The sequence below is a fragment of the Gekko japonicus genome, unplaced genomic scaffold (genome assembly GCF_001447785.1).
Source record: "Gekko japonicus isolate JY-2015 unplaced genomic scaffold, Gekko_japonicus_V1.1 scaffold198, whole genome shotgun sequence".
In the NCBI taxonomy this organism is placed as follows: domain Eukaryota; kingdom Metazoa; phylum Chordata; class Lepidosauria; order Squamata; family Gekkonidae; genus Gekko; species Gekko japonicus.
The window spans coordinates 964881-992297 of record NW_015161409.1 but is presented as its reverse complement, the minus strand read 5'-3'; positions in this window follow the sequence as shown (position 1 = coordinate 992297).

Genomic DNA, 27417 nt, shown 5'->3' with positions numbered 1-27417 from the left:
CCCTTCCTAATAATCCCCAGCATAGCATTGGCCTTTTTTATTACTGTCACACACTGTCTCGACATTTTCCGTGAGTTATCTACTACGACTCCAAGATCTCTCTCTTGATCAGTCTCTGCCATCAATGTGTATTTATATTTAGGATTTTTGGCTCCAATGTGCATCACCTTGCACCTGGCCACATTGAGCCCCATTTGCCATGTTGACGCCCACTTGCCCATCTTTGACAGATCCCTTTGGCGTGCCTCACAATCCTCACTGGTTTTCACCACCCTGAACAACTTCGTATCATCCACAAATTTAGCCAGTTCACTGCTTACTCCCAACTCCAAATCATTAATGAACAAGTTAAAAAGCAGTGGACCAAGTACTGATCCCTGCGGTACCCCACTGCTTACCACCCTCCACTGAGAAAATTGCCCATTTATACTCACTCTCTGTTTTCTATGAATTAGCCAGTTTTTGATCCATAAAAGGACTTGTCCTTTTATCCCATGATTTTTGAGCTTACTTAGGAGCCTTTGATGAGGAACTTTATCAAAAGCTTTCTGGAAGTCAAGGTAAACAATATCTATTGGATCCCCCTTGTCCACATGTTTGTTCACCCCCTCAAAGAACACTAACAGGTAAAAAGAAGGTTTAACTCAATTTTAGTGCAGAATGAGGAAAAACCTAGATTAAAAAGAAGGATGAATTCGATTTTAGTGCAGAATTGTTTGGAGGGCACCATGATGAACATGGAAAAGGAGAGTGCAGAAAGGGCCATACACTTCAATACTGTTCTATCAGACTGTGTTAAAAGACATCTAGTCCATCTCCATAATGTTTAGTATAAATTACATCACAGAATTACACCACAATATTCTGCATATCCTGCCCCCCCATAATGGGTAGCCATTGATGTAATGCTGAGTAGGAGGACAGCAATGCATCACAATTTGAAGTTCTCCTAGACATTATGGAGGCGAAAACAGATGCACAATGGGCAGTTTTTTTAAAAGAAACCTGTGCTAACTTGACATTTAGATGCATAATTTTCCTGTGCTTTTCTGTCTGAGTTTGTTCTGAAATAGCACAGTATAAATACACAGAGGAAATAGTAGCTATTATATTTGCATTTTCTACAGCAATGAAAATGGATAACAAATCTGGCTTTAAAAAGCAAATAAATGAAACTGCATGTTCTCTTGGACACTCTTTGGAATCAAGATCCGCAGAATTGTGTTTGTTTGTTTGTTTGTTTGTTTGTTTGTTCATTTGTTTACCTACCACATTACCAGCATTCAAGGTTATTTGCAGAATTTATTAAGCAAAATTATATCCCTGTCCCTAGGGAGCTTACAATCTAAAATATTCAATAGGGAAAGCCACAAAGGGAGAGGAGGGAGAGATCTAGTTGCAAGGAATAAGTGTGGGTGCATGAATTGTGTGTGTATATAAAGTCACATTAAATCACAGCTGACTTATGGTGACCCTAGCCAGGGGCTTCCAAGGCAAGTGAGAAGCTGAGGTGGTTTGCCATTGCCTTCCTCTGCAGTCTCCCTTGGTAGTCTCCCATCCAAGTACCAACCAGGGCTGGTTCTATTTAGCTTCTGAGATCTGGTGAGATCAGACATGTACTCATGCATGAATTATACACATTTAAAAACTGGGTTACTGGTGGGGAAGAGGATTAAAATGGAATGTATATTGCAGATTAGGCAAGGTACCATTATATCTAAGAGGATGCCAGCATGGTTAATGAGCAAAGTCAAGGAAGCCTTGAAAGCATGGAATGGTTTCATGTTTTGGTGTGTGTGTTTCTTTAAATGTTTAATTTGACTGCAGTAATGTGAGAAGAGTGGTAGAGGGAGACAAGTGTGAGGTGATTAGCTGAGGACTGAGAGTGTGGTAGGAGAGATGTCTATGAGGGGATTCTGTGTGTGAAGTTTGAAGAGAGAGCATAGTCTGTGTGACTATGGGAGTTTTTGAGCCTATTCTGTGTGAATAAGACAAACAGTTTAGTCTGTGTAAATATGAGTTTTGAGTCTATTCTGTGTGAATAGGACAAAGAGTTCAGCCTGTGTGGGTATATATATGAGAGAGAGAGAGAGAGATTAGACTGAGTGTCTATGCCTGTCAGAGTAGAGTTTGGGGAGTTTGAGAGGCTGTTTGTGACACCAAGCTTTGCCAGTTATATTTACAAGTTCCTTTCATCAGCAACAGTTCAAAATAACCAGAAACCTATTTTGTTCTTTATTAAATAAATCATTTTTTTTTTTGTTTAAACTTATCCCAGAAATCAGAATAGTCCTTCCTCAGGGCTACATAGTCCTCTGAAGTGCCCAGACCCTAGGTCATTCTACTAAAACAGAGAGATTTGGATTTTTTAATTCCTGGTGGCATCAGAAATATACCAAGTTTAGGTACACAGAGAGTGTTTTTAAAGGTAAAACCATCTCCACAATAAGAAAAGATGCCAGAGCTTCCTTTGAAAAAAAATATTTTTTTAAATCATTTCTGGGCCACATTTTCACCCAAATGGTGTCCCCAAGGTGGCAAACATTAAGCATTAAAACATTTCAACATTAAAAATATTTAAAATAGAATATATACACAATAATTCAATAAAACATAAACAGAAATCATACCAAAAGCAGGGAGGAGGGTCAATAATAGTTATTGAGCGAGTATGCTTAACAAAACAAAAAAGTGAGAGTCTTGCTCAGAAAACCGTAACACAAAGAAGAACCACTTTAAATACATCAGAAGTAGGAAACTGGCCAGGAGAGCAGTGGGGACCTTGAATGATAAAGAAGTGGAAGGACTGCTAAAGGGAAGCAGGGAAATGGCAGAGAAAAGGAATTAATTATTTGTGTCCATCTCCACTACATACACTGAGGCAAAAAACAGCAACAACCCAACTTTAAACATTGCTGATGTGGTTGGAACTAGCAGTGACTGACCAGGAAGCCCAGGGAATCCATGTCAAGTTTACAGAGCATGAGGGACCCCAAACCTGAGCCCCATACTAACCCTCTGGATCTCATCCTCTGGATCACATCTCACCAAATCCGTTTATCCCTACCCTTTTCTGGCGTCACAGACTTGGATCCAGAGCAGAATTTCCACAGGCATAAGGATTTCTGCCTGTGCAGCATAATTTTGTCACTTCCCCTTTCTCTCAGAAACCAGGACAGACAGGAGCCTCCCCCCCCCCACACAGGATTTCAGGAAGCATTTCAGGCTCTCATGGGAGGAGAAGGCAGGAAAGGAACCCTCCATGGGCAAGATTTGAATCCAGTAGCACTTTAGAGACCAACAAGATTTTCGAGATATAGTCTTTAGAGAGTCAAAGCTTCCTTTGTCAGATCTGACTAAGGGAGCGTTGACCCTCAAAAGCTCATACCCCCCAAATCTGATTGGTTTCTAAGGTGTTCCTGGACTCGAGTATAGCTCTTCTATTGCAGACCAACACAGCTGTCCTCCCAAAACTATCTCCATGGTCAGAAATCTTTTCAGTAGCAGAAATACTGCGCTGGATCCAAGCTATATTTTTTAGAATAAATCCATGATCCTACTTTTGTAGTGGTGAGTTAATGGCTGCCCTGCATACACATTACAAGGAGCACGAAAACAGGACAGAAGCTAGGGTGCAGATGATAGCCGCTCTTGAGACTTGATTGACTGCAGCAGGCCAGACAAGTTAAGTACAAAATGCTTCTTTAGAGATTACTATTCTTATTCCATCTTTATTTATGATTATGACTATTATAGCGATAATATTTGGCCTTGGCATTATACTCAGTTTCTGCAGGTAAAAACTGAACCATGCACCTGCGTTTCTGCTGTCTACAAAATACCATTTTTGTTAAAAGGATGTATTTTCTAATGATTGATTGTAATTTTGTTTTAATAGCTGTTTAGGCAAAAAAAGAAATTCTATCCAAACTCTTAAGTACCCTAGAACGCATTGGAATGATGGATCTGTTTGTGCTTTCAAATTATGGCCCCACTCCACCATGCTCTACTCCCTGAGTGCCTGAGGTAATTGCCATGTGTAGCAAACAGCAGGACCTTGTTGTTTTCAGTTTCTATGTGCCATGAATATAGCACTGGGATTATACATGGTATTGAGGTTTGGTTGCCTCAGGAAGGGCAAAAATTACAATGTGCACCATTATTGTCCAGACAACTGCCTTTGCTTTAATCACATGCTAAGAGGTGGCGGGCTTTATTGACTAAAGTGCCAGAACTTAGACTTCAGTTCACATCTCTCATCATTAAGGGTTACTTGCCATGTTATCGGTCCCTGCTGAGAGCTGAGGTAACGTCTGAGCAACTGAGGTCACCAGCTCCATACTCACCTCAACAATAAAGACAACTGGGGCCTCTAGCGAGATGTTCTCTCCATCTGCATTAGGAAGATAATGATACTGCCTGAACTTGCAGTGTTGTTCCTACCATTTGGAAGTGGGAAGCAAATAATCTTTTTAGCCATTTCCTGAGATCTTCTGTATATATAGACTCAGCTACTTGTCCTGTTCTGCTGAGTTTTCCCTGTTCTTTGTGCATAACTGCATGAACAGAGTACATCTCCGGACACATGAAGCCACCTTCTACTGAGTCAGAACACTGATTGATCACAGTCAGTATTGTCCACTCATACTGGCAGTGTTTCTCTGAGTCTCAGGCAAAGGTGTCTCGCATCAACCACAACCTGATCATTTTAACAGGACATAGCAGGGATAGAACCTAGAATCTTCTGTATGCAAAACAGATGCTCTACCACTTAGCCATGGCCCTTGGAGGGCTCCACAAGTATATTTTTGTGGCCTTTCAGGGAGCATACAAAACCTACTTCTCTCAAAAACTTTATAGTCATTGTAAACCCATGAATGTACTGGTACTAATTCTTTGTATTTATTGGTGATTATTTTTAAATTCATTTTAAAAAATTTATTGCTAATGTTCTGTAAAGCTGCTCCACGTTTTGGAGAGATGGGCTTCCAATGCTTGAAATCAAAATATATATGGAGGTAGTTTTCAGTGAACAATCCCAGGCTGTCACATTCTTATCCCACCCTTCCTCCAATCAGCTCAGGGTGGCACACAATTTCCTTTCCTCCTCCATTTTTTATGTTCATAAAAATGCTGTGAGCCAGGTGAGGCTGAGAGAGAGTGGCTGGCCCAGATCACCCAGTCAGCATTTTTTAATGGCTGAGAGGATATTTGATCCCCCAATTTTACCCATGTTCATCTGACATTCTAATCAATACATCACACTGGACCTCACTTTTCCAGTCTGGAAATTGGGAGCCATAGTAAGATATTGCACAAGAATCAATCAGGGTAGATTAAAATATGGTTTCATGTGCAGGCTCATGACATATCCATGAGGAATGAGCACTCAACACCTTCTTAGCATAGGCTGTATCACAAGCGCATGCTAGACCCACAGTACAGAGTTCCATATACCTGATGGGCATTTCTCCTCAACTACATACATTTGGGCCTAGGCATGGGCTAAGGAGCTCTTTTAATACTGATCTTCCCATGTGCAGCACTGCTTTGGGAAGCTGCTTTTCAGTATTCCAGGACAAAAGGAAAGTGATGTTTAAATAGGTTCTGAGAAACACTGTATGTAATACCATTAAATTGTATATCAGGTTCTTCTGATTCACATGTCATCAAGAATAGTGTAATTGCAGCCCCTTAAAAATGCGTCAGTGCAGGAGCCATCCCTTGTGGAAAGCATAAGAATATAACGAGAGCCTTGCTGGATCAGACCAGTGGTCTATATAGTGTAGCATCCTGTTTCACACAGTGGCCAAGCAGAAGGCCGACTAACAGGGCACAGAGGCCTTCCCGTGGTGTACTGTGGAAATAGATAGGGTTGCCAGCCTACAGGCGGGGCCTAGGTGATCTCCTGCTATTACAATTGATCCCAGACTACAAAGAACAGTTCCCCTGGAGAAAATGGCTGCTTTGGAGGGTGGACTCAATGGCATTGTAGCCTGTTGAGGTTCCTCCCCAAGCCCCGCCCTCCCCAGGCTCCACCCCCAAATCTTCAGTATTCCCCACCCAGAGTTGGCAACCCTAGCAACAGATCACTGCAACATTTTTTGAGCTATTGTGATCTGGCAATAACCTGTTTGTTTGTTTTTTAAAGTCCTCAGGTGACATGGAGGGAAATGGCAGCTGCCAAGGGCTATGGCACCAGTGTGGGGGTGACAGAGCATGCAAAGGCGCTTTGATCTTTCAGCGCATCAAAACAGGGTTGGGGAAGGATTACATCAAAACAGGGGGAAACCTGGGAAGTGGGTGATGGGGGGATGGCACGGCATGGATGTGCCAAGGAAAAAATAAAACAAAAACACTTGCTCCAGTTTGAACACCAAACTGGATCAAAACGTCCTCACGGGAGCAGCCTCAGTACAAAGCTACTTCTTACATCTTTTCAGCCACACAGCCTATTATTTTGTTTTTCATGAACCATCTGATTCTGAAGGGCAAAAAATACAGTCCTGCTATTCTGCTAAAAAAAAAAACCACCCTCCTCCCTTCATTATCTCATAGAGAAGTAAGGGAGTGAGAGGCAGCAATTTTTCCACTGAAACAGCTTCTTGCTTTCTTCCTGGCTTCAATTTTCCAATTATGTCATGCCTGCAAACTCATGCTAACTAAATTCAATTGTGTATGTCTAGAATTAATTTGAGCAGTGCCTCAATGGCAGTGTAGATTACACTGCGTTTTGTTCAAAATAAAGCTGGAAGGTCATTTGATTTTGCATTTTTATCCCACCTTTCCAGGTGACTAACACCATAAGAAATATAAAAATAGATTTAAAAGACATCAGAACTAGCCAGCGATATCAAATTGTTCACAACCACTAATGAGACATCACCAGTAATGCAATTCAGGCCCACAGCTTCCAGATGTACAGCAATAAGGAAGTCTCTGCACACTTCCCCCAAACTTCAGCAGAACTAGTGGGGTCTCTTGGGGACAGCATCTCAAAGGCTACACATAAAATAAATCTGGCTGCTGGTAAATATCAGTTTAACATATAAAATCAGAGATCGCCTGAGCATGGTTCAGTGCATTGATTGGAGGATACTAGTGAGATTGTTCTGGGAGAAGGTCATTTGTGAGTTTAAAGTTTAACAATAAGAGTATGAACTTGGCTCAGCAACTGATGGTGTTCCATCAGTAATGGTGTTCTATGCACCCATGATTATTTCAAGGGTTGGCATCAGATTTTGTAAAGCCCTAGGTAAGGTGCCATTAAGCACATTACCACCAGCACCATCAGTCCAAAGGTCCTCCACTCCCCCTATTGTCCTACCCTCTGCTGTCAGGGCCAGTCAGGTTTCCTCAAGTGGTAGCAGGCCCTCAACCAGGAGCTGGGGCACAAAGGCTTGCATCTAGTGGACCAATTGAACTGGCAAGGCACTCCTTCAAGGTATCATCTTAAGTAGGCTGGGAGGTAATTGGGCCCAGCTGCACTGCTAGTAGGTGCTGGAGCTCCAGAGGCTGTTCTATGCTATGGACAGGCTCTTGTGAGGAAATACTGCTCTCAGAACATTGTTCTAGATCCATGGTGTGGTTGTATGCAGCCAGTCTGGCACTTCACCTTCTTTGTGTTACCTCAGTCAGGGCTTTCTGTCACCACCATTCCTGCAAAGTTGGAGAGGGGCATGGGGGGCTATGGGCCCAGGTTCATTTCCTGCCTCGTGGCTATCTCAGGGGCTGGTGGCAAGGTCTCCCTCACAGGCTCTGGCAGTGGGGATGCCAGCCTCCAGATGGGACCTGAGGATCCTCCAGAATTACAGCTCATGTCCAGAGGGTGGACTCTATGGCACTGTAACCCACTGAGTTCCCTGTCCTTCCCCTGAAGACTCTGAATCACTGGGCTGGTCAGAGGGGTTCATGCCACTGACCTTCCCCATGCACCTGTACAACCTCTGTGCAAAAGCACAGGTGGGGCAGCAGAGCTAAATGAAGAGTTGTAGTGTCACAGGGACTGCTAAAGCAATCTCCCATTTTCTGGAAGGAGTGGATGGGCCTGTCTTCATCCCCATTTTATCTTGGTTACGTTTCAGTTTGTTTACCCTCATCCAGCCCTTTTTTAATTCTAAGCAGTTTTTATTGCAACATCTGGCTATAGGGAAAAAAGAGAAATAGAACTGGGAGTAGTCAGCATACAGATGTCACCTCACCTTCAGTGTCTAACTGAGGGGCCTTATGAGAGATCAAACTGCACTAGGTAAGAACCCGGTGTTCCAAATAGTCATTAATTCAAAGAGGCATTGTTTCACTAGTTTTAAAAGTAATTCACAATGGCAGACAGTTCAGAAGGATCTTAAATGCCTTTCTTAGATTTATTGCTTTTAAAACAGGTTTTTGTGCAGTTTTTCTATACTTTTCTATATTTAGATACAGCAAAGCTTAAAACAATACACTGTAAAGAAACAAAACCGAGCCTCCAGCATTCTGGTTAGATTTTGATAAATTACATCTCAAATGCACACCCCTGGTGCTTTATACTCCAACGAACACACAACATAAAACATATTTTTGCCCTACAAAGTTGCTGTCATGAAAATGACATATCCAAAGACGGTATACCCTTGAATATTAGATGCTCAGGACCAACAATGGGGAGAGTTGCTTTTATGCCTCTAATGTTTGTCTGACCACGAGAGACTTCTGGCTGCCACTGTCAGGAGTAGAAAGCTGAACAAGTAGGGTTGCCAGGTCCCTACCTTTTTCCGGCTGGGGGGAGAAGCTCCTGTTCCAGGATCTTCATGCGAGCCACAATGACATCACCCAGAAGTGACATCATCATGCTAGGCACATTGCCAAGGGGACGCTCTAGCATTCGGCTAGAAACTCTATGATACATAGAGTTTTCAGGCCAAATGCTACAGCATCCCCCAGTGACATGCCCAGCATGATGACGTCACCTCTGGGTGACGTCATCATGCCAGGCATATCGGCCCAATCCAGGCACTTTGGGGGTGGGGTTCCCCCACTGGCGAGATCCAGGCTGGTGGATCGGGGGGGCCTAAAGCAGGCAAACCCCTGCCCCCCTAGGGGATCTGGCAGCCCTATGAACAAGAGGGACTTTTGGTCTTCTCCACCAGAATTCCTCCTGTTAGCAGTGAGATCCCTTCTCCTGCTGAGGGGCAATCTATAGTTAGAAAATCCAGAAACACCCTTCTTAGAATATTATTTCAAACACAAATGCAATGCACTGCCTGGCCTAACAATGACAGAAAATGGATGTCAGCCAGAGACAGGCCTGGACACAGTAGTTTAGAAGTCTGGGAAGGAGCTGGCTGGCCAGCTAATGACCTTTTCCCCACCTTGAGGAGATGCATAATTCAGAACAATGGGTTTCCCAAGGAAGTACTTGCTCACCTGGAATTAATCCCTTCAACATCCTGACTCATCTCCCCTTACCTATTTACCTCAATTTAGCAATACTTAACACTTCACCAAACCTGGTAGCTTTTCCTATCCAGTAATCACCGCGCCATAAAGACTCATTTATACCCATAGTTCAACTCAAGTAAACCCATCAAACATAATTTATACCTATAGTCTACCTCAGGTTAGACCATCAAACATAATTTACAGATTAGGCAGATTAGGTTACTGAAACCCTATCTCTCCCCCCAGGATTTAGCTACAGTGACCCATGCAGTGGTCACTTCCAGGTTTGATTATAGCAATTCGCTCTACATAGGCTTACCCTTGAGGCTTATCTGGAAATTACAGCTGGTGCAAAATGCAGCAGCATTCCTACCCAAGTTGCCTGGTGGTTGCTACTGGGCCTGGCATCATTGAGTCCTTCCTCAAAGGCCACAACAGCCCTGCCCCCTTCCCCTTCCTTTTACTGACAGAAACCAAGGCTTGAAGCCTGGCAATACTGTTGACTTTGCCTAAATATTCTTTAGATTCCAGGGTGGTTTCTGCTGGGTGGGACCAGGGTCATTTTCCAAGTTTGTAAAAAGATCTGTCACAGGCAGTGCCTGTGCAGGCTCACATTCAGCAGGTGCTCCACCAACTGCATTGGCTGCTGGTTGACTTCTGAATTCGCTTCAAGATGTTAGTAATAACCTTTAAAGCCTTACATGGCCTGGGACCAACATATCTGAGGGACCACCTATTCCTGTACATGCCCCAAAGAGCATTGCGCTTTATGGACTAGCATCTCCTGGTTGTCCCTGCCCTTAAAGACGTCTGTCCTGCTTCGACCAGGGCCAGGGCTTTTTCTGCCCTAGCCCCTGCCTGGTGGAAGATGCTCCTGTGGGGATCTTCCTCAATTCTGCAGGACCTGCAAGACGGAGCTGTTCTACCAGGCTTTTGGCACAGGTGTCCGTGTATGGCCTCCCTGAGGTTGTTGTCACCCACCTACTGAGCCAAATAATATGCTAGGCAACCTATCATCCATCTACCAAGCCAAATAATATGCTAGGAAACCTCTCACAGCCAGCTGATTCTGTCAGTCTGTGATTATGGTTTTTAATGTTTATTATTGTATTAAAAATTTAATTGTATTTATTGTATTACTGATATGATGCAACCTGCCCTGAGCCCCATTGCAGGATGGGCAGGCTATAAATACAATTAATAAATAAAATAAAATAGTCCACTTCAGAAATCCCATCAAATCTCTCCTGGAATCATTATTTACCTCTGAAGAACCCACTGAGTTATTGTTTGGGGTGCAAATATGTCAGCTAGCCCCAGGGGAAAATTTTCCTGTATCTGGGGTGCCCAGCCTCCAGTTAGTGTGTGTGTTCTGGGACCCATACATACACCCCACACACACTTGTGTGTGGGCCTTCTCTCACTTACTTCCTTAAATGCTGTTCATTTTGCTGCTGCTCCCATGGACCTCTTTCTTCAAGACTGGCAATTGTATAGCCTTCCCTGAAATTGCTTTCTCCCTGTCCTCCCTGATTTCCTCTTAGCTAGGCTGCATGTTTTAAGTGTGTTTGTGTGTGTGTTTAGCTCATTTCTATTTATTTTTTAATAAAAACTGGTGGAACATTTGCCTCATTTATTTTGTGAGTTCTCTTAAGGGAAAAATCCCCATATACATAGTTGGAGAATCCCAGTTACCCCCTCTCACTCTGTCTCCTTAAAGCTAATTCCCCCAATTAAATAGCAGACTGCTTATTTGGGTAACACTCCTACGTGTATGATGTAAATTTATGGTTCTTTGACAGTTCTTAAACATCCTCTTAGCTCTGTGGTAGTCGGACTCGACTGTGCGACTGAACAACAACAAAATTCTGATCTTATAAAAGATGCCATTCAACACCTTATAATTTACTTTTATAGCTTTACAAAATGATCCCATCCTTCTGATGCTTGCAAAGATTCTGTTTCAAATAAATCTCTTTGACATTAGTCTGTATACTCCTCAGTATGTTTTACCGATTCAGAGATTTTTTTTACCCCACCCTTCTACAGATAAAAGAGTAATCAGGGCAGCTTATAACAAGATTCTAAACATAAAATATAAAGTTTCACATTAAAATCCAAATCACAAAGGCAATGTTAGCATAAAGCAAAGTTGCAACAATAAATAATCCAAGCCAATGAAAAAGCAGTACAACCAAAATCTTCAAAAGTGTTAGTGTCAAGGGTAGCAGAATAAAATTGTAGCTAAAACCAGAGAGCAGCAGCAGAACTTTTTATTAAAATATTGACTGTTCTTCAGGTATAATATGTTGCCTTCCTCCATACCACAGCCCACAATCTGATCCCACAAAAACATATAATTGCGTGGTCATTTTAATGTAATACCATAGGGCATAGGTACATTACAAGGTCATACAGTTTCAACAGCCATTCCCTTTTCCAAGGAACCCTGAGAGTAGTATTTTTGGGAGCACCTTAGCCCCTTCACCAAGCTACAAATGCCAGGATTCTTTGGGGGGGGGAGCCATTATATGATTTTCTGGAACAGAGATACTCAAGCAGTATTGAAGCCCTCTTGTCAGAACTGCAGTTAAGATTCTCCCATGATTAAAACCCTGAGCTCCAGGAGGGAAAATATGGAGCTAAAAAGTGCCTCATAGCAACAGAAGATGGTATCTTTTGGTTCAGGGGAGCAACTTGCTTGCACTTGATATGAAACACTGATTACGGTTACACGCACCAGATGAAGCAGGGGTGGGGGGAAACGAGGCTATTCCCTCCGGATCAATTAGAAATGCAGTTGCAAGATCACACATCCCTTGCAGGCTCCATGCTCAGTCCGTCTCTGGCTGATAAGATGTGGGGTGTGGAAGCTTACCAAAATACTCTGGTGGGAAAAGAAGCGGCATGGCATGATCACATATGTGGTGACCGCAGCCCGTCGCTGCCCAATCTGAGGGAAGCTGAGCCAAATATCACATACTGTAGACTGTCACATGAGAGCATATTAGGAGCTCCCCAGTCACCAGATTAAACGTGATAACGTACAAAAAACTGTATAAGAATTTACATTGTGATATAATGCTTGCAGCACTTTATTCCATTGCAGATAAGAATACACTACATGCGCATGAACAAGTAAGCAAGCAAATGCACATCCAGCCTGCTTCCCAATAGCACCGATCCTGCTGGCAAGGGACTAGGTCCATGGCCACCTATGAGTCCCCCGTGAAAGCCACAGCAGCAGCACCCCTAACCCACCCTACAGCCGGATATGGAGACACAGGTGGAGCACCTGGGGGCTGCCCTTGGCCCCATGTATTCAGCAGTGGGGACAGTCATCTTCTGGCTGCTGGCAGCATGGCAAAAGTGGCCGGGGGTGAAAGATGCTAGCAGGAGACAGAAGAGTGCAAATGGGCAAAGTTATGCAGCTAGGTGGGGAGCAAGGTCAAGGCAACAGTAGAGACATAGGACAAGGGACAGAGTCAACCTAGCTCGGTGGGTGCGGGACCGACCTCCATGGCCCCCACATGCCAGGAGGATGAGTAGGCGAGGGCTCTCAGAGGGCATACCCTGCAGCCAGGTAGGGTGATGTCCATCTGAAGCCTCCAGCACTCACCAACTGTGGTAACATACAGTGGCCGGTGTTAAAGACGAACGGCCACCCACCTGTATGGTGGGAGCCATGCAGAAGTCCACCAGGCCACCCAGTGACCTCTGGGCAGATTGGCAAGAGCTTCAGCACCCCAACACCATCCATGATGGGTGGGTGAACCTGGGGTCACTCCCATCACTGTCCAGTGGAAATGGTGGGATGACAAGTGAGCCCTGATGCCAACGGCACTCACAGTGTATGCCAGTGACCCTATGATGACCCCACAGGTCGACCTTCATCTGACTGGTGGACACTCTCCCCCACCAGCCCCCAGACCATGGTGGTTTGCTGTTGGCCACACCTACCTGTCTGGCTGCTGGTGGATGGCTTGGGCTCACTTGAGTCTTCAGATTCCCCTGGGAAGAGTTCCAGGGATGTCTCCTGGGGTGGGGTGGAGCGGCCCTGGGAGCCCCTTCAGACCGCCACCTGCCCTAGACTCTGTGTGACCCTTTTAAGCCACACGTCTGCATCTCCATGCAGGATTCTGTCCAGCTCCTCGTAGTAGGGGGCATGTCACTGTCCCCTGGCCAGATTTCAAATTCAGTGCCACCACTTTTTATATTCGAGCCACAGGGCCTTTTTTTCGTGTGGCATTCGAGGGCAGTTCATTTGTGTCTGCGAGCTGCCATGTCTTTAGCTATCCCCTCATAAACATCCATATTTTGGTGGCTTTGTCTGAAGGCAGCCTGGACCCTGGCTTCTCCCCACAAAGCCAACAGGTCCAATGTCTCCTCCCACCTCCAAGAGAGCCCTCACACACCAGACATTCTGTCTCCTCATTGACACCAGGTGGACAGGCAGACTGCTCAGTGGTGTGTGCACAGACCCAGCTGGTTTAGATTGTATTGTGCCACTTATTGTGTGGGCCTGCCATGTGTGTACAGCGCCAGTATGACGGCAATCTGCTACTATGGTTATGCACATGTGCGATGACGCACTTGTGCACATAAGGGGCGGGGGGGGGGGGGGGAATCCAGAGTCACGGTGGGATGTTATCGATGCGCTTTCCTGATCACGCATCTGCTGTGGCCCACATTATCTGGATAACACTGGACTTTCTCCAGTGTCTTTTTACTCCACTTCTGTGGCGGGGCGGCGTGGGTTGGCGTCCCAATAGCACCGATCCTGCTGTGGCGGGGCAGCATGGGTTGCCAACAACTGCGGAATGCTTCCCAGATGTTGCTGACTGATCCTGCCTTTTAAATCTGCCCGGCATTTGCACCTATGTCGGGTCTAACTGTGCTTATGGTCGCAGCCACTATTTCTTTAAATCTGCTCTCCCTTGGTTTCTCTTTCCTGTTTCCCATTCTTGACTCTCAATTCAGTGAACAAGATTAATTCGTCCACGATGTTGGGTTGCTGTGAGTTCTTGGGGCAATACCTTCCACATGTATAACATTTCATGACCAAACAGCAACAACTCTGAAACCAAAAAGAAATCGCTTTCCCCCTTGATTCCCAGTCCCTCATGCTTTCTCCTGGAGACCCGAGGAAAGCTAAAACCCAGGTGCTTCAAGTCAGACTCCGACACCTTGCAACTCTGCTTCTTGCAACAGAGGCGATATCTAGAAAGTCCTTCATCCCTGCCCAGAAAATCCTGAATGAAAGTGTTTGAGGCTTGGAGTGTCAGATAAGCTCCAGTCGCTCTGCCAGACAGACAGTGCCTCCTTCCATTGTCTCTCATAAGTTCAAGGATTCTCTGCAAACATTATTTATTACTGTTATTTATACAGCACCATCAATGTGTACAGAGAACAAAACAGGCTCCCTACCCTGGGGCACTTACAGTCTAAAAGTACACAAGAGACAACAAAGGCAGGGAAGAGAAATGAGGAAAAACAGAAAATTCTGCACCCATTCCAGTGACACGGGCTTCGTTTTCAACAGGATGGGCATTTGGCCCAAGGCTTCAAATTGGGTTTTGAGGAAAGAATCCTCCTCAGCTTCACATATTCCCCCCACGAGCATGGCCATGACCACCCCCCATTTCCCACACTAAATCCTGGCCTGGGCACCAACTTCACAACATAATTATAAATTGCTTTTAGATTTGTTTTCTGTCCCCCTCCAATAAACCCACTCACTAAATATAGCAAAGGGACTATTTGCAGAGTATCACATGCAGACGGAGCCCTTCTCTCCAACACGCTCATTTTCTATATACAGGGAGTTTCATCCATTCATTCACCAGCATCCCCAACTGACCACCTGAAGCAGCACAGAAGCTTCACTCTGTCCATAAGAAGCTTCACTCTGTGATTCCACTATTTGTGTTTACTGGACTCAGCTTGCTGATTCTCACAGTCAATAACTGGTTACCTTAGGCTAGTGATTCCCAGGATAGTCCCCTTGAGTGCCATGATGCTCATGATACCATTTCTTGGCTCTGACTTGTTTCTTCCACAAAGCATCTCTCCCTCAAAGAAAAGAGCCAAATCTGGCTTTCCTCTGCTTCATTGGGGCAGATGCCAGGAGGCATCATCTTTGAGTCTGCAGGGTGTGTCCATTTGGAAACAGCTTGCCTCCATCGAAAGAGGATGCTTGGCTTGGTAAATGAATGAGAAATAAATTTACATTATGTATTTGCATGCCCTCATGGCAGCTGTTTGGTGATTGGCTTCCCCGCCATGGCCACCATTTTGTTGTGGCACCCACTGTCTGTTTTCAAAATTCCAAAAGTGCCCATAGGTTCAACAAGGTTGGGAACCCCTGTATTTGGCTGAAAACCAACTAAAATACACATGATGAGGGACAGATTCTCAGCCACATGGCCACCAGAAGTACACACTGAATGCTATGTCTGATCACGGCTAATTCTCTGCTCTCTGCTATTCCAGGTGTAAAGTAAGCAATTAAAATCCTTCCCAGGGTTCAAGAAAAACGATACAGTGACTATACCCGATAAAGTGCACCAAACCTGAAATGCTTTAATGATCCAATTTTGTCTGTTTCAGATGCTCACTGCCTCCTGCAAAAGTCTCTAAAAATCTGTAATGGCAAGTATTGTTTAATGGGAAATAGGACTATAAGCAGCTTGAAGGAGAGGACTGCCTTGGAAAGATTTTTGCTCCTGCATCTGAGCAGTGATTTATCATCGTCCAGACAGGCCAGCCAAAAGGGTCTGATTTATGGCCCCGCTGCACAGTTCTACATAGTCAATGTTGGGCTCAATTTCAGACCCAGGAAATAACGAGAGTGTAATATAATCTGAGTGCACCGCAATCATATTAAGGGAGAGAACTAAGGGAGGAAGCAGCAGTACCACTCCCACGGAGTCTCACTTTTTAACTGCAGTTGTTTATAGAACAATGATCGCAGAACCCTGCAAGGGTGACATGAAGAATTTGCTCCTTCATTTTACAGAAAAAGGCTTCTCGTTTAGTGCAATGATAAACGTCAGAGAGATAGAAGGCAGCTCCCTGTGTATCTGATGTTTCACAGGAACTAGCCATAGAACATGCTGAGGTCTGGGTACTTCCATCAAAATGCTCTAAATCTGTCATGGAACCGGTGCCAGTCCTCTCTTCTGTGTGACTGCTCCATATCACTCCAACTAGATTCTACTGTGAACTAGCATACACTATTGAAAAAAACATTATGTGAGACCTAGATCCCGACTGAAAATTTCAGTCGAGTAGAAATTTGTTTGGGAATGATCTGAGCTGAGGCCTTCTACATTATTGGCCAGCCTGTGGGGAAAATCGAAATGACATTTGCAGTTCCTTGTTCCCTACGTGCCATATGGAAGGATGGAGGGTGGAGAGCAGTCACCACCAGTGTTCCCTCTAAGCTGAGTTAGTGTGAGCTAGCTCACAGTTTTTTAGCTTCCAGCTCACACATTTTCATCTTAGCTCAGGGAGGATGGCTCCAGAGCAGACTAATTTATGCAGGAGCCAAATCACTTGCTCACAACTTGAATGCCAGTAGCTCACAAAGTAGAATTTTTGCTCACAAGACTCCACAGCTTAGAGGGAACATTTGTCACCACTACCATCCAGCCCCCGAATTTCATAACAGAGATTATTTCACAGCACATGAACACATGAAACTGCCTTATACTAGCCATGCATACATAGTATTCCATGCACTGAGTAGGAGGGGAGAGGGCAGGAGTGTGCGTCCTCCACAGTTGATCCCTGATTGTGAACAAAGAGTAGGTTCCAACCTCATGACCAGAGGAGAAGGAGCTGATGTGGCTAGACTCCATGCTCATGAACTAGTGATTGCATGCAGTTCACGCTAGCATGTTGATTTCAACAATGTAATGGCAAATACAGAGGGCTGCTAAGTAGAGTTGCCCATCTCCAAGTGGTAGCTAGTGATCTCCTGGGATTACGACTGATCGCCAAGCCACAGAGATCAGTTCCCGTGGAGAAATGGCCGCTTTGAAAGGTGGACTCTATGCAGGTCCGTAGCCAGGAATTTCTAAGTCAGGGGGCATTTAAATTTCTTGGGGGCACTTGACACTGGCTAATTTAAATAATTTAATTATTCAAAGGTGGGAGGCAGAGCTGAACCTGCAGATAAAAAGGGAGGGGGGAGAGGAATCCTGGGAGGGCTTCTAGTGTCCTGGCCCCACTGGTGGACCTCCTGATGGCACCTGGTATTTTTGGCCACTGTGTGACACAGAGTGTTGGGCTGGATGGGCCATTGGCCTAATCCAACATGGGCCTCTCTTATGTTCTTATGTTCTCGCCATTCAAAGGTGGGAGGTAGAGATGAGCTCTGAAAATAAAAAGGGGAAGGGGAAGAGAGGAATGGAAGCAAAATCATGGGCTCTGAAGCCAAGAAAGTGATTGGGCAGTGCAGCACTTTCTTTGCCAGCTTGGGAGTTGGAGGGATGAAGGTGGTTGGGGCTTGCCTTGCTGGCCAGTGAGCAATGAGAGAGAGAGCAGAGCAGCAGCATGGGGTAATCCAACCCAAGGGGCTTGATTTGCCAACCGAAGAGAGGCAAGAGAGGCAGCAGCAGCGTGAGACTGGAGGCAGGGCTCGCTTTGCTGGCTGGCAAAAAACAAGAAAGAGCATCGGTGTGGGATTGGAGGGCAGGGGGCTTGCCTTGCCCAGAGAGAGTGGCGGGCAAGAGAGGGTGGCACGAGGCTTGCCGGCAGCGGCAATGAGTGCAATAAATAAAATTAAAAATTGGAAGTTGGGAGGCCTGGGCTGGGCTGGGCTGGGCGGGAAGTTGGGGGGGCTTGGTGGTAAATCGGGGGGCCGGGCCCCAAAAGGCTCCAATGTAGCTACAGGTCTGACTCTATGGAATGATACCCCATTGAAGCCCCTCCCCTCTCCAAACCACACCACCCTCAGGCTTCACCCCCCCAAATCTCCAGGTATTTCCTAAATTACGCTTTCCCCCTTTCGAGGACAGAATTGTCTACTCTGACAGGCTGTGGTGTCAAGTAGTGGTTGCTCATATCACTTACTACCAGATCATTTTATGTTCTCACATTACCTAGGTAGCATGGTTCTGCTTTTATAACCTATTTAAGTCAAGGAGCAATATCAATTTCTTTTAATTAAAGAATCTCAGGTCTTTAATTTAAAAAATTGATATTGCTCCTTGACTTAAATAGGTTATAAAAGCAGAACCATGCTACCTAAGTAATGTGAGTTCATGTCTGTAACAGTGTGCTCTCACCTTATGACACTTGAATTTATGAAAATAATAAACCAACTTCAAAAGACATCATATTTGGAACAATAATTAAGTATACACAACAACACCCAACATGTTACAATTCAGGCCTGTTGTGTTTGAGCACACCAGGGTCTCAGTCTTTATGGTTTGTGTCTAGACAGTCCCTTGAAGATGCACCAACTTGCAGCTGTGCTCTGCGATGGGATGTCCTCTGTTCTTGACAGGAGTTTCTGGTATTCCTAAAATATTAATACTTCTGGGGTGAGAGTGCTTCTCCGTGCAGCCTCAGGCCCTCCAATCCCTTGGGGAAAATTACTTATCCATTTCAAATAGTCCCAACAACAACCAGAATACAGTCTAACAGCTGATTAATATAAACACGATCCTCCCTTCCAGTAATTAGTATAAGAAATTATCATACCAAAAATATTAATATATTCATAGAAGGGCGTGCTTCTGGGGTGAGAGTGCTTCTCCTTGCAGCTTCAGGCCCTCCAATCCGTCAGGGGAAATTGTGCCTTTTTTCCTTATAAGGAATACCCCAACTCTTTAACTCTCTCTAGTGGACTCAGGGTTACACTTTCACATAGTCCACCTCAATACTACACCAGTAAGGTTTTTAAAGGGAGGAGCCATGTAGAATGGGAAACTCCTGCATCAGGGTAAACCCTTTCTAAGGGCTGGCAGTGTTGGTAAGGGAACGAACCTTGTAATTCACTGGTGTCAGGTAGTTATCCTTTACAAATGTGACTAGTGCACTATAAGACAGAGCCAAATAGAAACAGCAAACATGCCACAAAAATAGTATGTTATCAGACAAATCTGAGCTAAATGGACCAATGATCTGACAGTTTCTTACATATAACTCCACTCCTGGCAGTACTGTGCTAGCAGCCTAATGTTTTCACAAATGTAAAATGAAACTAAGGAGCTTGGATTTAAACCATTGCTAAAGTACTTCATTCTCTACCTGCTCTATCCCATGCACAATCTTATAAACCTCTATCATGTCACCCCTCAGCCGTCGTTTCTCCAAGCTAAAGAGCCCCAAGCGCTTTAACCTTTCTTCATAGGGAAAGTGTTACAACCCTTTTATCATTCGAATTGCCCTGTTCTGCACTTTTTCCAAAGCTATAATATCCTTTTTAAGGTGTGGTGACCAGAACTGTACACAGTATTCCAAACGAGGTCACACCATTGATTTATATAGGGGCATTATGATATTGGCTGATCTGTTTTCAATACCCTTCCTAATAATCCCCAGCATAGCATTGACCTTTTTTATTGCAGTCACACACTGTCTCGACATTTTCCGTGAGTTATCTACTACGACTCCAAGATCTCTCTCTTGATCAGTCTCTGCCAGTTCGGACCCCATCAACGTGTATTTATAGTTAGGATTTTTGGCTCCAATGTGCATCACCTTGCACTTGGCCACATTGAACCCCATTTGCCATGTTGACACCCACTCGCCCATCCTTGACAGATCCCTTTGGAGTGCCTCACAATCCACCCTGGTTTTCACCACCATGAACAACTTCGTATCATCCACAAATTTAGCCACTTCACTGCTTACTCCCAACTCCAAATCATGAATGAACAAGTTAAAAAGCATCGGACCGAGTACTGATCCATGTGGTACCCCACTGTTTACCACCCTCCACTGAGAAAATTGCCCATTTATACTTGCTATCTGTTTCCTATTAATTAGCCAGTTTTTGATCCACAAAAGGACTTGTTTTTTTATCCCATGATTTTTGAGCTTACTTAGGAGCCTTTGATGAGGAACTTTATCAAAAGCTTTCTGGAAGTCAAGGTAAACAACATCTATTGGGTCCCCCTTGTCCACATGTTTGTTCACCCCCTCAAAGAACACTAACAGGTTAGTGAGACAAGATCTTCCCTTACAAAACACATGCTGAGTCTGCCTCAATAGTTTTTGTTTATCAATATGTTTACTAATTCTTTCCTTAATAACAGTTTCCACCAATTTACCCAGTATCGACGTCAGACTGACTGGTTTGTAATTTCCCGAATCTCCTCTGGGACCCTTTTTAAAGGTGGGAGTGACATGAGCTACCTTCCAGTCCTCAGGAATGGAAGCAGATTTTAAGGAAAGATTACATATTTTTGTCAGGAGATCCACAAGTTCACATCTGAGTTCTTTCAGAACTCTCGGATGTATTCCATCCGGGCCTGGTGATTTCTCAGTTTTTAAATTGTCTATCAGTCGTAGGACCTCCTCTCTTGTCACCTCAATCTGACTCAGGTCTTTCAACACCCCTCCCAAAGTCAGTGGTTCTGGAGTGGGCGAGCACTTCTCATCTTCCACAGTGAAGACAGAGGCAAAAAATGCATTCAGCTTCTCAGCCATTTCTCTATCATCCTTCAGTACTCCTTTTATCCCTTGGTCATCCAATGGCCCCACTACCTCCCTGGCTGGTTTCCTGCTTCTAATGTATTTGAAGAAAGTTTTATTGTTGGTCTTTATGTTTTTTGCTATATGGTCCTCATATTCCCTTTTTGCCTGCCTGATCACAGGCTGTAGGGGATTATTTATTTGCTCTTCATTAAAGTTGTTTTAAGCCATTTCTAAGTCTGGTAGTCTTATCCATAGACCCAGAATTATTACAGATTCCCTCACACACATCATTTCTTCCCTCCCTAGCAAATAATTCATCATCAGAATTCAGAGGTTTTGAACCTTCAATCCATCAATAGAAATCACTGACTTCTATTGGTCTTCAAAGCTTTTTCCTCCTCTGCCCCCTGAAGCCAGTTCCAACTCTGAGGAAGTGTGACTGTGACAGACGGCCTCTCTCTCTCTCTCTCTCTCTCTCTCTCTCTCTCTCTCTCTCGCTGAAGAAACACCCTGCCAGTCCAGTGTGTGAAACTGTAACTGTTTTAAAACATAGGTCTGCTGTCCTTTGCTGTACTAACCAATACCTTGGTACATTCCTTGTCTTAGCCACCAAACCACTAAGCATTGAATCCTTCTAAAGAAGAGACAATTTTGTCGTGAAAAGAAGAAGTTGGTGTGAAGGGGAGAGGGGAGGTAGTGGAAACTAGCTCAGATTCCCATTTTACCTTCCCAGGCTTCCTCTGTAACAGCACCATATAACCCAGTACACTTATTTGTTAACATTGCTTTACTGACCACTTACATCCCACACCATAACTAAAATCAGCTCAATCACTTCTACTGGTAGGCAGGGGTCATTTCGTAGAAAAAGAGCTGCAGGAGTTCATTAGCATGACTTATTAGCATATGCCACCCCCACCCCCCGAAATCACCTGAAGTGTGCACCATGTGCCGCTCGGACATCACACATGAAAGGTGGAATTTGCCCCTACAAGTCCAAGGCCACCACCTCGGAGCTCAGGGAGGCAAGGGAACGTTTCGGCCCCCCTCCCCCCCGCGTGGCGTCGCAGCTGCCGCCGAGAACAGCGACAGCGGCCATAACTTTTTAAAGAGCCCCTCCTGGGAGCTGGGGGAGCCAGAATGACCTCTCGTGTGTCACGCAAGAGGTGGAATTTGCCCCTACGAGTCCAAGGCCAACGAGGCTCAGGGAGGCAAGGGAACGTTTCAGCCTGCCCCTCCCCCCATAGGGGCATCGCAACTGGCACTGAGAACAGCGGCGGTGGCCATAACTTTTTAAAGAGTCCCTCCCGAGAGCTGGGAGAGCCAGAATGACCTCTCGCGTGTGATGTCACACGCAAGAGGTGGAATTGGCCCCCAAGAGTCCAAGGCCACCACCCTGTGTGGGCGTCACAGCTGCCGGTGAGAACAGCGACAGTGGCCATAACTTTTTAAAGAGCCCTTCCAGAGAGCTGGGAAAGCCAGAATGACCTCTGGCATGTCACGCGAGAGGTGGAATTTGCCCCTACGAGTCCAAGGCCACCACCCTGAGGCTCAGGGAGGCAAGGGAACATTTCGCCCCGCCGCTCCCCCCCGCGCGGGCATCGCAGCTGCCGCCAAGAACAGCAACAGCGGCCATAACGTTTTAAAGAGCCCCTCCCAAGAGCTGGGTGAGCCAGAATGGCCTCTTGCGTGTCACACGCGAGAGGTGGAATTTGCCCCTACGAGTCCAAGGCCACCACCCCGGGGCTCCGTAGTGCAGCCTCCCAACTAGGGATGCCAGCCTCCATAATTACAGCTCATCTCCAGACTATAGAGATCAGTTTCCCTGGAGAAAATGGATGGTTTGGAGTGTGGACTCTATGGCACTGTATCCCGCTGAAGTCCCTGTCCTCCCCAGGCTCCACCCCAAAATCTCCAAAAGTTTCCCAACTTTGATCTGACTACCCCACCACCACCCCATCCCCCACGGTTGCCGGGGGGGGGGACCTGGCAACCCTATGAGTCCCAACCCACACAGATTTTACTCAGTGTGGGTCTCATGACTATATGAGTCCCGTGGCTGCTGGGGGGAGATCAGTGAAGATCAGGGATCCTTGCATGACCTTCACAAGTTGTGGAACTTGCTGCCATGTAATGCAGTGATGGTCACTGGCATAAATGTCTTTAAATGGGGTTCCATCAATGGCTATTGACCATGGTACCTTCAGAAGTAGTGTGAGGAAGGAGAGCCACACGTGGGCCCTGCACCACCAGCAGCCCAGCTAAGTTTTAAAACAGCTGGGTTGGGGCTGTAGCGGTGGGGCAGGTTCCTCTCCCCTGGCTGGAACCCGATAGAAAGGCGGGGGGGGGAATGGCAAAAGAAAGGAGGCTGCCAAGGGAAGACTCAGTTGTGGGCAGTACACCCAAAGGAGGAGCAGAACAGCTCTCCAGAAAGGAAAAGGGTCTGGGACTGGAGGCAAAGAAGACCAATAGGTTGAGCTACTAGCAAATAAAATAAAATACAAATATTTATTACATGCTGCACAGAATTTTAGGATTAAAAATGGCATGCATAGGATACCATAAAAACTCATATGTATTATAAAAACTCATATATGTTATACCATTAAGAACCCATACATAATATTTTCAGTTAAACCATTCCTTTTGTGATAAGACAGTATGTTACAATTTTCTTACATCTTACATTTGGCCTTCGGGCCAAAACGTGTTGGGTCCTTTGGTTAATATACATGTGTAACCATTATTGTGATTCTTTGTTATTGGACATGCAACTTTGCCTTGTTACTGTATATTATGATCAGAGTTTTTAGTGGTATCCTCTGGATGTCATTTTTAATCCTGAAATTCTGTGCACTGTGTAATAAATATTGTATTCTAGTAGCTCAACCTTTTGGTTCCTGACTTGATTTTCAGGTTGGGTTTCCCCCCCTTTTGTCTTTCTCTGGCAAAGAGGACCAGGCGGCCAAGAACAGCACCAGACAGAGCTGCTCCCTAGGTGAGGCCATCAAGCAGGCTCCAAGCTAGGGAAAGGACTGCAAACTTAAAGAGACAGCACTCTTTAGCTGTGCATGTAAAGAAGAGTAGAAGGACTCGTGGCAGCTGATGATTAGGGTGAGCAAAAAGGGAACGCCATGTGATGATGGGCAGTGGGCACCACACCCCCGAGGTTCTGTTGAGCACAAGCATGGCAAGTAGTAGACCAGTTCCTGTAGGGAGTGGGTAGCAAAAAGTCTGGTAGAGTCAATGAAAAGGTTATTTATGGGCTTGGGCTGCAAGTCTGTGTTTACATAAATACTCCTGTCTACAAATTCCAGAGGGGAAAGAAGAAGAGATTGGATTTATACCCCACCCTTCACTACCCAAAGGAGTCTCAGAGCGGCTTGCAAACTCCCTTCCCCTCCCCACAACAGACACCCTGTGAGGTAGGCGGGGCTGAGAGAGCTCTGACAGAAACTGCTCTTTTTTGAGAACAGCTGTGCCAGAACTATGGCTTGCCCACAGTCATCCAGCACGTGCAAGTGGAGGAGTGGGGAATCAAACCCAGTTCTCCTAGATTAGAGTCTGTGCTCCTAACCACTACGCCAAACTGGCTCTCAACCTGTGCAGCCAAATATAAAAAAAGTATTGTGACCCTTTAAAAATTAACAATTGTATTATGACATGAATTTCTGTGAGGCTGATGATCTGATGAAGTGGGTCTGGTTACACCATAAATAAATTGCTAGTCTTGTGTACAGTCTGCCCTATTAAAAGCATCTCGGTAGAATGTCAGGGGATGACTTCTGCTTGAGATCCTAAAGAGGCATTGCAAGTCAGTCTGAGCAGACCATCCTGCACTAGCAAGACCATTAAGCTGACTCTTCAAAGACACCTGACATTCTTTTTTGGCAGAAAACTCATCTCCCTTATAAATAAAAGCCGAATGATGGTGGCACTTCTCTAGAACATTCCACACGCTCCAAAATCAGTTCGCTCTCTGATCTGTCATTCAGAGGGTATCCCTATCAACTGGCTGCATTGCTTGAGTCTCGCCTCCAACATTCTAAACAGTTTGCTGTTCCCCTCCCCTCCCATAGCCAGTCAGAACACAGAGGTTATTTGCATATACAGCCTCATTGGCCTTTGCCTTGGAACACAGAGGTCGTTTGCATATGCAACTTGATTGGCTTTTGCCTCTAACATTCTAAACAGTTTGCTATTTTGAGGTAAAATGTGTCCTATCTCCAGGTGAAGGCTAGAGATCACTCAGAATTACAACTGCTTTCCAGATGGCAGAGATCAGTTCCCCTGGAGAAAATGGTGGGCTCTGTATCCTTATATGCTGCTGTGATGGCCACCGTATGACAGCCAATGTGACGTAGCAGTCAGGGCTTCAGAGCATGGGAGAGGCTGCAGGTGTGTGGGGGGTGGAAAGCTGAAGAGTGAGGGGGAAATAAAGGTAGGTTGATGATTGGCTGGGAAGGAGATAGGGTTGCCAACTCCAGGTGGGAAATTCCTGGAGATGTCAGGGATGGAGCCTGGAGAGGGTGAGGTTTCAGGAGGCGTGGGACCTCAGACAGGTACAAAGCCACAGACTCCACCCTCCAAACCAACCATTCCCTTCTGGGGAACCATCTTTGCCAATCTCCAGGTGAGGCCTGGAGATCACTCAAAATTACAACTGTTCTTTAGGTAGCAGAGATCAGTTCCTCTGGAGAAAATGGTGGACTCAATGTCATTATACCCTGCTGAGGTCGTCACAGCCAATTGACACTGAATGTCCAAGGCCCGAGCACCCGCCCAGAGCCTCTTTCTAGAGGTCGTTGTATTTATTTCCACAACGGGCCTTTTTCCTAGTATATTATAATGCTGAAAATAATAGATGCTAGCAATTAGAGAGAGGATTTGTTTTCCAGAGAAACCTTCCTTCCACAGCCTGAATTAAAGAGAAGGGGAGATATTGCTGAGCGCTAGGAGCAGCAAATCAGAACACATTAAGACACGCAGCTGAATGCATGAAATCTCCTGCATTATTGATGGGTTTTTCCTCTTCTCTGCCTCTCTCTGTGAAGATGGCTTGCATTGATCCAAAAGTTATGGAAGCAAAAGTAAATGGTGGTGAATCACGTCTTGACCAACATCACTTCACAAAATACAATGCAAGACTGAATGGATTCCCCAGACTATTTTTTGTCTGTTGTGAGAAGAATTTTTGATATTGCATCAAGATAATGATCTTAGGACTATCCGGCTTTTGTGAATGAGTTCAACATGGATTGTGAATGAGTTCAACTTGAACTGGAATTGTGAATTAGCTTCCAATGGGCTTTAGAAGACTTAATTTTCAGATCTGTAAACTGTGTAATTGCACCACAGATTAATGTGCATTGAATCCGTACAGGAGACAGGACACATGGAGACCTCAAGAGCTGCAGACAGGTAACTCTGCTTATGACCGAAGAGCCAAACATTTGTTAAAATCAGGAACTGAGATTCCAATCAAACAGCTTCTCCACTGGAAGGTATAATTAATAATCCCCCTTTATGCACTTCCCCAAAGCCATTTCCCAAATCTGTGAGGACCTCTGGAGCAGCACCCCGGAAGGCATGAGGGGCTGGCGTCACAAGGAAATTTTGACCTTCCCCTGGAGTAAATGGGTTTACACAAAGGAGGGGTGTAGCTTAGCCATTATGACATAATAGAGAGGGACTTTTTAAAATAAAATGCTTTAATTTTGACTGGATTTTGCTGTTTTATAATAATCAGGGATTTGAATTGAGGCCTCACTGCCCCAAATATGCCACATTCTACCAATCAGCAGTGTTACCTCTCCCCACCCCCATCCCATCCAGGCACCTGATTTCAAGGTACTGCTCACAGCAGTGGAGGCTGCAGGCAGGGCCGGCTCGCCCGCTAGGCGAACTAGGCCTTCGCCTAGAGCGCGAGCCGGCCATTAGGGCGTGGAAGGAGAGGCAGGGGCGGCCGCCGACACACCTGGCCAGCAGCTGAGAGGAGCACCGGGGCTGGGAGGAGCTCTGCCAGCTGCAGGAGGAGAATGCACAGTGGCGTGGCCAGGGCGCAGCACTGTAGCTGGCCGGCGGAGGAGAAAGCGAGGGGGCAGAGGTGGAGGCAGGGGCGGCCGCTGGCGCGCCTGGCCAGCATGGGCAGGGTGAGGAGCTTTCCTCCCCCCCCCGCACCGCCTTTCTCGGCCTCTCCTGCCCAGCTGCGGCAGGGGGGCGGGCAGGTGGGAGGGAGGGGCATTCCCCGTTAAGGAAGCTGGCTTGCGGGGGAGAGATAAGGAAGCCACGCTGCGGCCACCTGAACGCGACCCCTCGGGCCCCCAAAGAAGCCCCCCACAC